This window comes from Prionailurus bengalensis, chromosome B3, assembly GCF_016509475.1.
Source record: "Prionailurus bengalensis isolate Pbe53 chromosome B3, Fcat_Pben_1.1_paternal_pri, whole genome shotgun sequence".
In the NCBI taxonomy this organism is placed as follows: Eukaryota; Metazoa; Chordata; class Mammalia; order Carnivora; family Felidae; genus Prionailurus; species Prionailurus bengalensis.
Window position 1 is genome coordinate 48,035,289 of NC_057355.1, and position 13,898 is coordinate 48,049,186.

Consider the following 13,898-nt stretch of genomic DNA (forward strand, 5'->3'; position numbering starts at 1 on the left):
AGCTTAGCCCCTGCCTAATATGAATTTTTGGTTATCCAGCCTACTACATGGTTCTTTAATTTCCACATGACTGCTATGCTAAACTAATGCGACCTATTTGGATTTTTTGTTATGGTAGGCCATTGTTTCTATTATTAATCAAGGTTAGTGATTTAGTAATAAACAACCCTCAAATCTCAGTCATAACCCAGTAAAAGTTTATGTTTTGCTCCCATCAGTACAATGAAGATCATTGTATTAGATGTGCTCCATGCAATTATTAACAGAACTGGGGTCCTTCCATCTAATGTTACTGCCTTTCCTTAGCTCCTCAGAATTTTCTGTTATGTGGCTGACTGATGTGTGAAAAATAAAATGGAACTACAAATCACTGGAGGCTTTAAGGGTCAGGCTTTAGATTGGGCAATCACTGCTTCTGCCTACATTGCACTGGCCAGAAACAGTCACATGGCCTGACATAGAAGGAGCTAGGAAATGTGGGTTTCCTGGGTATGCAAGATGGTGAATATTTGTCTCTGTCACAGTTAGGGTGCTTTCACTTGCAAGTAACAGAAAGTCCACTTAAAATGGCTTTGGCAGGGAGCAAACTTTTTCTTTATTCTCTTAGATTTACTTTTCAGGGGCTTGTGAATAAAAGTGACAAAAGGACAGGTTAGCAAGAGAAAAGACAGAATTTAATCACAAACCTTGTAGGAGGGTTTACAAAGAAATGTGACTCAAAGGAGTGGTTAGAATTTGGGGCTTATATACAATTTAAATAGGTGAAGGGGAGGGGAGAGGGCACTTACATGAAACCAATTGACTTATTGGAAAGGGGTGGGGGAGAAAGTGCACTTATGGGAAAACAAATGACGTTTTAGGAAAGATAAATGGGCCCGTAGGAGAATAGATGGGAGATATGATAGTTTTGTGATAATGATTGTTTAGGTGTGGTGACAATTCTCACTGTCTCTGTTGATAAGAGCTAATCTTCCCTGGTTGCTCCCTGGGAGGAGATTTATGACAATTGAGTTCTTTTGGGAGGCTCCACTTTTAGGCAGATAAGAGATTGCAGGAACTCAAATGCCTTCAGCTAAAAATAATTTTTTTTTGCCACAGAGTCTTATTCTGGATCCCTTCTACTTAAACAGAAAAGGAAATTTATTGGCACATATAATAGAGAAGTCTAGAGGTAGCAGGGGGTTCAGGTTGGGTTTGGTTTGGAGGCTTGTGATGCTCTCAGGGATTGACTTCCTTTCCCTATGATTGATTCACCCAGCCCTTCCTCCTCCATTTGTTAGCTTTATTCTCAGTTGGCTCTTCTCAGTAGAAAAAAGGACAAAGAAGTTATAACTCTACCAGTATTCACATTCTAATGCCAATGCTATAGCATTCAGAGAAGGAAAGAACTTCTCTTTTGCCCACAAACAAAAATCCTGGGCTTTGCTCTAATTGGTTTATGAAACCAAAACTGGTTCAAAGGGAGGTAAGGGTAGTAATTATAATAGTTTTACGCTGACTGGACCATTCTTGGAATTGGATAGTGGTTATTCCATCCAGATTGTATAGGTGGATACAATGGAGTGATGGAATGGAAGCTGGGCAATCACCTATGCCCACTACAAGTCAGGGAAGGGTGTGGAGCATGATTTCACTTGAGAATGAGTATGGTGAGGATACTTAAAGAGTATGTATATAAGGAAAAGGGCAGAAAATAGAAGTCAGAGAAAGAGAAGCTCTTAAGAAAATGATAGTAAGTCAAAAGAACCAAGAGAGTCATGTTCTACAAGCCAAGGGAGGAGTTTTAAGGATGGAGTAGTCAAAATAATAATTAATAATAATAATAATCTAAATTACTTCATGTGTGTTGATTCCATACTCATTGGACATCCTTTATAATGTAGCTTCTCATATAAATGTTTCCTTTGAGTGAAAATGTGTCAACCAGGTTTTCTGGTCTTCAGAGCAGTTATGCTTTTCACGCAAGGAAAAAAAAAAAAGAGGGATAAATTGGTTTGTATATCAGTCTGTATTAAGTTTGGTTGGCATGAATCATCCCCTGGATTTAAATTAGCTCTAGGGTCTAACAACATGAAGTTTCTGTCTCTTTAAACCGAGGACCAAACTATAGAACACAGAGTGAAATCTAAGTTCATTTTCATACCATAATGCTTTGAGAACCACTAGAAGTATATTTGAAATATAACGACTTAAGAATAATACACCAAGATTTTTTTTAACTTTTAGCTTCCCAGTTTGTTATTTTAATTATTCTCTTTTCCTACAAAGTTGACTTTCAGGGCCAGCAAGAAAAGAGAAAGCTGGATAGACTCTCCCTGGCACAGATGGGGGAAGAGTAGGTCATGGTTACCTGTAGCCATTCCAGGTCTTTTAGGGTTAATTCAGGTGGCCTTTGGGTAAGATTAATCTGGGGGTGGTAACCAATAATGAAGTGACTGTAATGCTAAACACCAAAGAAAAGCTGGGGGCAGTCTGGATGAGAAAGAAGAAACTTATTCAAATAGGGAGAATTAGTACAATTCAGTGATGGGTTTGCACAGTGATTGGTGTTGTGTGTATGTGTTTCAAGGATCTAATGAAGATACATTGATCTTGTGAGAACAACTCGGAGAGGAAACCTCTCTTACAGATCAAAATATAGTGTGTAGCAAGCAGTATCTTGGTAAGTGTTCTTGTAAATGCATGTTTCTTTCTTTCTTTTTTTTTTTTTAAGGTATTACAGGCATCCATATGGCAGGAATTAAAGGAGACACAATTAAAATCGCAGGTTTGAAAAAAGTATGGCGAAATTAGCCAATTATTAAAAGAACCTGTCTTGACTTCTCATCTGTTTTACGTCTTCGCGCCTCAGGAACAGTCTTTGTAATAGAGCCTCTCTTCCTAGACGTTCTTTCTTTCCAAGCCTGCCCAGAACTAGCTGCTACACACAGGGAGGACCCGGAACTCACGTTCCCACGCCTTCAGACCCGGTGCAGCCCCGATTTCGAGACCGCTGGCCCAACCGGGCCGACAAGCAGGCGGGCTCTCACAGCCTCACCAGGCCCGGGCCCTAGCCCTCGCCCGCGGCCAGCGCGTGGTGGGGCGCCGCGGCCTTCGAAGGCCTGCGGTGCGACGCACATGCCGGCGCCCGCCTCCCGTGTCGGCTAGAAGAAAGGGAGCCCGGACGCGCGAAGGCTGACCCGGAGCCTACCCATGAGGCAGCGCGCCGGCTCCACGAGAACCACCCCCCCCCCCCCCCTTCCCACGGCTCATCTGCTGCTCCGCAATGGGAGCCGCCGCCGTTGCCGCCGTGTAGTTTTTCGTGCTCCTCCTTTTCCTCCTCCTCTTTCTCCTCCTCCTCAGGGCCCCAGTCAGGCCGATCCGCTCCGCTCACGGTAAGCGCCCCCCGCCCCCGCCCGCCCCGCGCTGCAGCAGGCAGAGGCCCTCCCGCGCGGCCTGCGCCGCCTCACTCCGGGGGCGCTGGGCCGGGGGTGTCGAGGCCGGCGCGGTTTGCCGAGAGCGCCCAGGGCGCGGGGGAGGGGACCGGCTGCGCGGCGGCGGCCTGACCGCCATCTTGCGCCGGCCCCGGCGGGGGAGGGATCCCGGCGCGACGCGGCAGACGGCTAGGTGCGGCAGGCCGGGGCCGCGCAGGCCTTCGCCGCTTCTTCCTCCGTCTCCTCCTCCGCCTCCTCCACCGCCTCCTCCATCTCGCCTTCCAGGGCCTGTGCGCCTGTTTGCCCCAGCCTGGGTTTGGCTCTCCTCTGGAGACTACTCCCGTTGGTCCGCCGTACATTTTGTGCCGATGTTTGGCGGGGACCCATGCCTCCTTCACAACGACGCTCCCTGGAGTCTCTAAAGTGGTAGACAGAGACCAAAGGGGGTCCCGAACTTCCAGGCGTCCAGGGCCCTAGGGCCCCTGTCTGCTGCCCTACCCCTCGCCCCCAGGTGACCAGTCATTCCACGCTCACACCCTCATTCTTGTCAAAGGGACTTTCCCTGCTCTGCCCTTGAAGTCCCGTTATTGTCTGCAGAAGGGCCCTGAGGAGAAACGTGGAGTTGGGTACACAATTTACTGACCGTGCTTTCAGGTTTCACTTAATGAGACATAAAGAATGAGCTCACTCTGAGGTTTTATCTTGCTCTAGAGATGGAAGTTCTTCCCAACTTACGTCAAGTTTGAAGGCTTTTAAGGAGAAATCTGCTAGAGAGGAGAAACGTCAAAGCGGACCCGCTTCTGCAAGCACGGGAGACCTTGGTCCAAGGGTTTCTCTTTGTTTGCAAAGATTGGTTTTTTAAAAATTCTGTGGACTTAAACTTTATTGTTTTGAGATTTGGACTGGGTCTTAAGAATTTGACATCTTTTAGTGCCATTAAGCATAAAATTGAAGCCTCGGAGTAGAGTTTTAAAGTACAAAAGCCCCCTCTTAGCATTTGTGAGAAGTCCTGCTTTCGGGGGATTAGTGGCAACTTAGGCTGCCTAAGCGGAAACTTGCTGTGCCAAGGAAGGCACTGGTTTGCTTAGAGAATTGTTACGGCTGCTTTGCTCTTGATGTTTCGAAACATCAGTATAAATACCGTTACAACTGTCATCTTGCATTTGTATCTGCCATTGGTACAATCTGTTTGTACCCGAAGACCCCTTTTGCACTGGTCTGTGTTTATGGCACCATCTTGAAGATCAGGAGACGGCCTCAGGGAGACATCTTTAATGAGGTCATGGCTAAGGAGTGATAGAACCATTTCTAGAACCTTAGGTCTTCTGATACCTCAGTGCGCAATTCACTATATTATATTTCTTTTTTTGTCTGTGGGAATAAGGTGAGTGAGGAGAAGCAAGGAGGCTCACCTACAAAATTTAAGAAATATTCAGTTGCTCCTTCTTTGACATTTTTGTTTTTTAGACTTCATTTCTTAGTTTTTCAACTTTTTATTAAGTTTTGATGTTATTTTTTTCCCCAAACATATTGAAAAGTTGAATAGTCTGTTTGGACACATATAACCTACCACCTAGTTTAAACAGTGTTGCCACTTTGTCACATTTGCTTTAAGTACCTATCTTAGATTCTTTCTGGTGAACATTTTCAGAGCACACTGCAAATAACACAATTCACACCTAAGTACTGTGGATGGATGTGTCTATCTGTGTGTCATAAAAATAAGGCCAATTTTCCATATAAACACAATACCATAAGCACACTTAAAGTTAAGAATAATCCCTGCAATCTAATATATCTATCTATCTATCTATATGCAGTACGTATTCACATTTCTCCTATTGTCCCCAAAATGTTCTGTTTAGTGATTTATTTTGGAACCGGTATCCAGTCATGCATTACATTTGTTTGTGTTAGTTTCTTTTAATTTTTTGTAGTTCCCTCTTTTTTATTTTTGAATGACACTGACCTTTGAGACCGGGCTACCAGTAGTCCTGTAAAATAACCCACATTCTGTATTTTACTGATAGTTTACTCTTCGTTAGGTTTAAATTGTACCTTCTGTACATATATATTTTATGCATTTAATTATATACCACATACTACAATGGATATGCACGTTTTAAAAATTTTGGTATGCACACGAAGAGTATCTTCCTTTATTCCCACTTTGAGACCTGTGCAAAAGAATGTTGTGGTTGAAGGGTTAGACAAAATTCCTTGTTTCTGCAAGTTCTTTTCCTAGTTGCATGAGAAATATTTTTCTTGGCAATTTATGGTTTTGTAATTGAAGCTTTCCCCATACACTGAAAGAATTCCCTGCACTATTGTCAGTCATAGGTTATCATTTTCAAGTCATTCCTTTGCAAATATAAGTTCTAACCCTCTTAATGAGCATATCTACCTCTCATGTAGTCCTTTTATAATACATCTCTCTTCATGTTAATTTATGCAAGGGTTTTTGAATTCATTTATGCTTGAGAATGCATTGAGCTGAGAAAAAAACTAGTTTTTTGTAGGATAGTTAAGAGTCATCAAATATGTATAAAGCCCAGATTATGTGCAGTTGACTTTTTCTTATGTCCTATTTGTGGAAAATTCATAGAAGTTCAACCATGGTCTTCCTGATATTGCCAAATCAAGAAAATTTCTTGTTGGATAATAATACTAACCTAGTTCCAAACTTAGAAAAATTTTGTCACATGTTGTATTTCTGACAGAATTTTAAAATTCTTTTGTCCATTCTTGTGATTTTTCTATTACTCTTCGTTCTGCTCCCACCCTTTTCTGAATCTGTGTAGATCTGCATCTTTCAAGCTTAGGATGATTCACTGTCCTGTGTTGCCCAGATTTTTAGTAAATGTTTTTCAGGGTTTGAAAGTATGTGTACCTGAAATGGGCAACATTGTTTGAATGTAACTAACTACTGGTCAACTGTCATACATGAATGAACTTGGAGTGTATTTATCTTGTAAATACTGATTTGAGATTTCAAATACTTCTGATAAGTTCTTATCATTCTGGGGCTTTTTTTTTCTTTTGCATGTGCATCATTAAATGCAATACTTGAAGAATTTTTTGAAACCTTTCATAAGTCTTAATTTTGTTGAAGCATTGATGGCCATCTTCTTTGCTTCATAATTGCCAGATATTTTCAGTTATGGATTTGTAGATATGTTAGCATAACCAATCCAGTGAATTAAAAAATTTTTCCACATTTTCTATTTCCTTTTAGTCATCATTATATACACCCGCATTTAACATTTGTCCATTTATGAACTGTATCAGGTTAATCTCATCTGAAGATTTAGTCTGAGATTTCCTTGTTTTCATCATTAGAGTCTGAGGTGTTTGCTGTCTATCTTTGCATTCATTTTCAGGTTCATTTAATAATTGTGAAATGTGTCCTCTGCCAGTTTTCTTCTGTCCCATAATGGGCAGAAAATAAAAAGTTCTGAGTTCTTAACTGTATTTAGGGAAGACTAAAATAAAAGCATATGAAAAGGATCAGGGTATGCTGTGCTAACATATGCCACTTTGAGCTAAGGATTATTTTGAGTGGACAGCAGTTTGGAATTAAAAGAAGCAAAAATTGTTTTCTGTCCTGTTATCTGCCTCAAAGCAAGGCATAAATATCCCTTTGTGAAGACATCCCTCTCCCCCCGCCCCGGGCCCCCTTAGTAGGAAAGAGTGACTCTTATCACTTTGAGATGGAGAGCTGATACCAAGATAAGTTTGCATAAAGAGACCTAATGAAAATAACCCTTATCTTCCATTAGTCCTCCCATGTATTTCCTAGTTATTTCCCATGATTTATTGTCTCTCAAAGCCCTAATCCCCTCTCCTTTGTTAAAATGGTATATGAGACCTTGAATTTAACCACTTCTTTGAGTTTTACTTCTTTTCTGTGAATTCCTGTGTGTGTAAATGTTAATAAAAATTTTGTGCGTTTTCTCCTGTTAATCTGTTTTTTTTGTTAGTTTAGTTCATGGGTCCTCAGGTACAACAACATAAAAGGGTAGAAGTAAAGTTTTTCTTTTCGACACAGATTACAAAGATAATGTCTTCAGTCATCTTTTGGAAAGTTCATGCAATATTTTGTGCAAAACAATAAGAAAACTGAAAGATAAGAAAAGTGAAAGATGATGATTTACTTAACTGTTGCATTATTCTTCTAGGCAATTAAATCGTTCTTATGTTTTCTCATTTATAATTTTCTTTTGTAAGCATAGGTGGGAATATTTGTTTATCAGTGGTGAAATAATACCCAGAATGATGGAATTAGCCAATTATTTCAAGATGTAAGAAGAATAAAATCACTATGATCGCATAATGTATCTTACATTTATAAAAGGATCCTGTAGACCCACATAGTAATTGTCAAATACAATGAGTTTTATTCTGTTTAAAAGTAGTAAGATGTTGTTTGAAGATTTCTAGGAAACAATAAAAGCCATAAAATGTCAATCTTTACAACTAGAACTACCCGAGAAAGAAAATAAACTAAAATTGTTTCTGTGGATTCTGATAGTATATTAAAGGTTAATGGTTAATTTGGACCTTCAGATATATAAAGTGCCCCCTTTCTAACACATTAAACCTGCCTGCCTCTCCATCTACTGCCATGATAGGTTTTTCAGCAGTTTGCACTCCATCTCTAATGAATGCAGGTAGTACTTAAAAAGTTATTCCTTGACGTTTCTGTTCCACAATATTTTTGTTGTTAGCATTTTTTCTTCCATTATTTCCCAACTTTACCTTCAGAGCTCCTCTATAGTAAAAAATGATTAACTGAAACCCTGTAGAATCAGGGTGTAATATTTAGGCCTTTTGGCGAACTTGATTAAATAAAAAATATTTCTTATTTCAATTATTTTTCATTGCAAGCATTTCTGCTTTTCTGGTTTATTATATGATGATGAACACTGATTTTTTGGAATGATGTATCATTTTACATCTTTGTGTTTTTAAATACAATGCTTTATACATAATTACTGCTTAATAAATGCTTTTTCTTTTTTTTAAAAATTTTTTTTTTCAATGTTTATTTATTTTTGGGACAGAGAGAGACAGCATGAACGGGGGAGGGGCAGAGAGAGAGGGAGACACGGAATCGGAAACAGGCTCCAGGCTCTGAGCCATCAGCCCAGAGCCCGACTCGGGGCTCGAACTCATGGACCGCGAGATCGTGACCTGGCTGAAGTCGGACGTTTAACCGACTGCGCCACCCAGGCGCCCCTAAATGCTTTTTCTTAATGTTGTGCTCATCACTTTAATATTCCCTAACTATTTAAAATTGTGACTTTACTCCTTGGCATTGGTATATACCAAATTTTTGGTCAGCTCTAATTTAGCTCTCTTTTTTAAACAAAGGCTTTGACTTGTTTAATGTAGTGTAGCAGTTCTCTAACCATGGTCTTGGGGACCTGAGGTGCTTTCAAGGGTTATACAAGATCCTCTCTCTACCGCCTACGTATCTTGTGAGGCTGGATTTTTCAACCGAACGATGTAGTGCAACAGATTAAATGTAGAAGCAGATAAGAAAATACAGCTGTCTTTATTAAGGCAGATATTAATGGGTTTTGCAAAAATATAAAACAATGCCACCCCTCTCTAAATATTTTGTTTTGGGAAGTACTTTTCACATAAATATTTATATTAGTATGTAATGGGTTTATTATAATCATTTTTAGAAGTTTTTCTTTTTTCTCTTCTCTTTTCTCTTCTTTTCTTTTCTTTTCTTTTCTTTTCTTTTCTTTTCTTTTCTTTTCTTTTCTTTTCTTTTCTCTTTTATTTTTTAAGGGAGAGACCCCACATATGTTCAGGGGAGGGGCAGAGGGAGAGGGAGATAGAATCTTAACCAGGATGCATGCCCAGTGCTAGCCTGAAGTGGGGCCCAGTCTCGTGAACCATGAGATCACAACATGAGCCAAAATCAAGAGACGAATGCTTAACCAACTGAGCCACCCGAGCACCCCTATTGTAGTCATTTTTAAGTAAATTAATATATCTTGAATATTTCAGGTTGGGGTTTGTGGACTTCTAAGATTCCATCCTTAGAAATTAATTAGACACGCACTATTTTTTTTTTTTTTTTTTTTTTGCCAGGTTTGGGATTTCTTTAGCATGACCGCTACTTGCATGTCTTTCAGTTGAGGGCTATTAACCAAAGCAAAGATCATTAGTCTATGAAATAATATATTCCTTGCTTCTAGGCTTTACCCCTGTGTTTTCCTTATTTTGTGGGTAATTGTTACCTTTGGCAAGTTTGAGAAGGGAAGCCTAAAGCTCTTGGGAGGGGTCTGAGTGTTTTAGGTATAGGTAATCCCTATCTCCTACTTTGTTTACTTATTTTGCTTTTTCCATTTAGGGTTTAAGATTATCTGATTTTATACAGGATTGTTGATTGCTGATGGGAAGGCCCTCATAAACAAAATGGCTTTATTAAGTTCTAGGATTAAAAATAAGTAATAGAGCTCTCAACTTTGTTGAATAGAGAAAAAGTAAATAAGAAAATTGGCCTTACTTTTTTGACACTACATTGTTAGTATTTGTGTTTATTTGAGGAGTTGTAACACAAGAGATGTGTTTCCAATCTTTTATTGTGGTATTTTATATATTATAAAGTAAATTTATACATCATATTTTATCTTTAAAATAAATGCTTCTTTGAGATGGATGGTATTATCATCATATGCCCTTTACAGATGAAGGAATTGAATCTCAAAAAGTGCATTTCATTTATTGTAATACTTACTGGATGCCTAATGCTGTATGTTAATTTTGTAGGCTATGATGCCTTGCTCTTACCTAATTCAAACCTCAGCCCTTTAATCTCAGGATTGCATGTTGTTTGCTTAAGCTGGATAGTATAGGACTAGCCTTGCAGCCTGGCAGCGACAACCACTGGTGGAAATGACAGTTTCTAAAACATTTGGCCTGTTCTGTACCTCACTGGATTCTAGAAGCTTCTGGCACTAGGATAACCGAGCTCTGCATGGATTGGTGGAGTGTTACTGAGGAGTTTGGAATTGATAAATGACACAATGAAAACATTTTTTTGTGACATTGTTAATTTGGTGGTTCTATGTTAAATGGATGAAATCATATAGATCTGGATGCTGAGAGGCTGATATAAAGTGAATCTTACACGGTGAATCTTACTATGGATGTGAGGTTCAAAGTGCCTGAACAAGTATGTAGTTAATCGAAAATCAAGGGTGGTTGTAGAAAATATTTTGAAGGAAGACTATATAGGACTGGGGAATTGATTGATTAGATATGATGAATAAAAGAGGGGAATATTGAGAAACACTTCTAAGGACTCAAGATCAGAAGGATGACAGTTTTATTGGTGGAAGAAGAGAAGTAGAACTAATTTTTATAAACTGAGGTCAGGTTAACATAACATTAAATTCATCATTTAAATTATTTTAAAGTATACAATTTAGTGGCATTTAGTACATTTATGGTGTTCTACAATCATCAAAATCGTCTAATCTCAAGGTAGTATTTTCAGCTTTCAGACCATTAACTTTCAGGTAATGGTACTGTTAAGCTGCCTCTCCCCACTCCACAGGTCCTGGCAACCACTGATCTAGTTTCTGTCTCTGTGGATTTGCCTGTTCTGGACATTTGGTATTAATGGAATCAAACAGTATGTGACTGACTTCTTTCACTTAGCATAAAGTTCTCAAGGTTCATCCTTGTAGCATGTACCAGTACTTCATTTTTTATTGCTGAGTAATACTCCATTGTATGGATACATCATGTTTTGTTCATTCATCAGTTGATGAACATTTGGCTTGTTTTCACTTCTTGGCTGTTATGAATCATGAAGTAGGACTAATTTTTGTGGAGAAGCTATGTTCAGTTTGGAATTACTGAGTTTGAGGTGAGTTTAAATACCCAGATAGTAGTTTTTAGCAGTTAGGAAATGATAGGCGGAACTGAGTTGGGGAGTCAAGGTTGGAGGTTAATATTTGATGATTTTATACCCTGCTATTGAGAACTGATAACCTAAGACAATGGAATTTATTAGATCTGTTGTTTAGGTAACAATTTGTGTAGGGCTGACGACTAAACTCTGAAAAACCTGATTTTGCACTATTTAAGGAGCAAGAAAATGTGGAGAATCTATTGAGTTAAATTGGAGCAGGTAGATAGAGAAACAGTCTGTTGGCATATAGAAAATATTTGAGGAGGAGGTTTCAAGAAATTGAGTTAAAATAGATGAAAGATAAGGAAAATGTAAATGAAGAAAGGGTAATTTGCTTTGGCAATGGGGGAGGGTTATCCAGATTGTCAGTAGAATACAGTGTGTGCAGTAGAAAAGGTAGTAGCTGTACTGTGGTGCTTAGGTTAGTTTTGACTGACAGAATGGGCGGTGATAAGTAGAGCAAATGGATTGCAGCCTGGATCAGGGTTAGCAGAAATTTTACTTGGATGAAATGGAGGTGGTACAAAAAGAGATTCCTCATACCCTTTTTTATGAAGGATTCCTTTCACATAGAAGCTTTTAATGACTCTGCTGATTTAGATTGATTTATAGTTATAAGCAGTCTGCTGAAGTATATAGAAGTATAGGCCTTCTACTTATTGATACTACTTTAAAGATTTTTGTGTCATCAAAAATGTTAAAAATCTGAACAGTTGGTTTATCATGATTTGATATTTGGGATTTTGCTCTGAATCCGTGTCTGTGAAGTAGATCTTGATATCATTGGGAGTTGACATCAAACAGGTTTATTAAAATTCAACTTATATTATTTAATTAAAATTATCAACTATTACTTATTCTTCAGGAATTTACTTGCTTTTATCCTCAGTTATCCTCATTTATCCTCAGTGTTGAACTTCAACCCATTTGCTTCATTTCTTATATTGAACTTGGAGTTTCTAGAAAATATTTGGGAATGGTTGATTTGATTACTGAAAGACTTCATAATACCAAATTGGCTTTTCATAATTCAACATTCACTGAAATAATAAATCCCCTTTGTCTAGGCAAAAATTTACATTTTCATATCTATGCCAGATGGGTATGTTTATATTAGGGTTGGAAGGATCCTTGGGGATGTTGGAAAGTGACCATTTCGATTACATAATGCTTGAATTTTTCATATTTTTGTTTGGTGATCTATCACACCTTGAGTTCGTCTCATTTCCTGATATTTAACCATGAATTGTTCTGTTCTTGTGTTGAGATGAAATCTGCCTCCCTGTAATTTTGGTCTTGTTCCTGGTGGAGGCAAGTAGTGTATGGCTGGAATCTGTGATATTTTAAGTGTCTAGATTTGAATCCTTGTCCTACTCTTAATAGTGTTGCTTTGGGCAAGGTACTTAACCTCAATAATTCAGTTTCTACAGTTGTGAAGTGAGGATGATAATAGTATCTGCCTCATAGAGTTTCTTGAGGAATAGACAAAATAATGTGTGCATTTAATTAATGTTAGCTTATGGTAATGATAAATTGTTATTATTAGTAACATAATTTGTAATTGTGATAACATAATAGTGTGTAATAAATTAAGTAGTTGTGTTGAAGCTGAACACTAGGAATGAAATTCTTGTTTATTCAAAACAAGTAAATATTACTAATATTGTTATTATTATCACTTGAGCTAGAAAGAACAAGACCTACTCTTTTCCTTCTTTCTCATGACAAACTTAAAATACCTGTAAATAGCTTTCTTTTCTACCACCCCTGCCCCACAGTCTCATGTTTCCTAGGTTAAATATCTTTAGTCCTTTGACCTAGACAAAGTGCTAATACTAATTCCTTATAATGGACATCTGTTGTTTTTGTTACCTAACATTCATTCCCCTTTACTTTGGTAACAGATACCTTAATTTTCCTTTGGGGAACCAGTTTTTATCTTAGCTGTTGTTGTTGTTGTGCCTCTGGTTCCAGGGGTAGTATGTGATCTAGGACTAAACCTATTACAAGTCCTTAGCAATAGTGATTGGCTTCAGGAAGGGCATATGTCTTAAACCAGTCAAACCAGTCAACTCCAATCAGAGCTAACCCTCTATATTAGAGTCTTGGACTTGAATCTTGGAAGGTGTTAAGTTGGAGTCATTCATAGTGGGAAACCTTTCTGAAGGTAGAAACAACATAGAGGAAGTGAAATCAAGGAACAGAGATAGAAAAGCCAACTTTGTAAATCATTGTTTAAATTGCACCTGTATTTAGTTCTGTAAATGAGCTAAAAATTCTCTTTTGCATAAGCCAATTTGAATTGGGTTTTCTGTTACTTATAGGTGAAAACATCCTAGCCAGTATACTCACTGTATTCCAAGTGGGGATGATTAGGACAGAATAGAATAAAACTACCGTCTCTTTGATTTTAGACTCAAATTCTGTTATTTTGACACTGTATTACAAATCTGATTATACCAGTTCTTGTTTAAAATCCCCTTTTTGGCTTTCCATTGCTCTTAGATTACGGACAAGATTCCTAATATGATCTCTAGGATGCTGCG

The 13,898-nt window shown here is 38.4% G+C and overlaps 1 protein-coding gene across 9 annotated transcripts in view; it reads left to right on the forward strand.

The window, feature by feature from the left end:
* The window catches only part of ZNF280D (zinc finger protein 280D), a 247,229-nt gene that overhangs the window by 98,675 nt on the left and 134,656 nt on the right, over window positions 1–13,898 (forward strand). For 3 of the 9 annotated variants that reach the window (XR_006293287.1, XM_043555348.1, XM_043555354.1), the window contains exon 1: window positions 3,221–3,374. The exons of 3 other annotated variants lie outside the window; for them this stretch is intronic. The gene's annotated coding sequence lies outside the window, so the exon portion shown is untranslated. Of the gene's footprint in view, window positions 1–3,220; window positions 3,375–13,898 lie in introns of those variants that run through there. 3 more of the 9 variants (XM_043555355.1, XM_043555350.1, XM_043555351.1) reach the window with 3 other exon arrangements.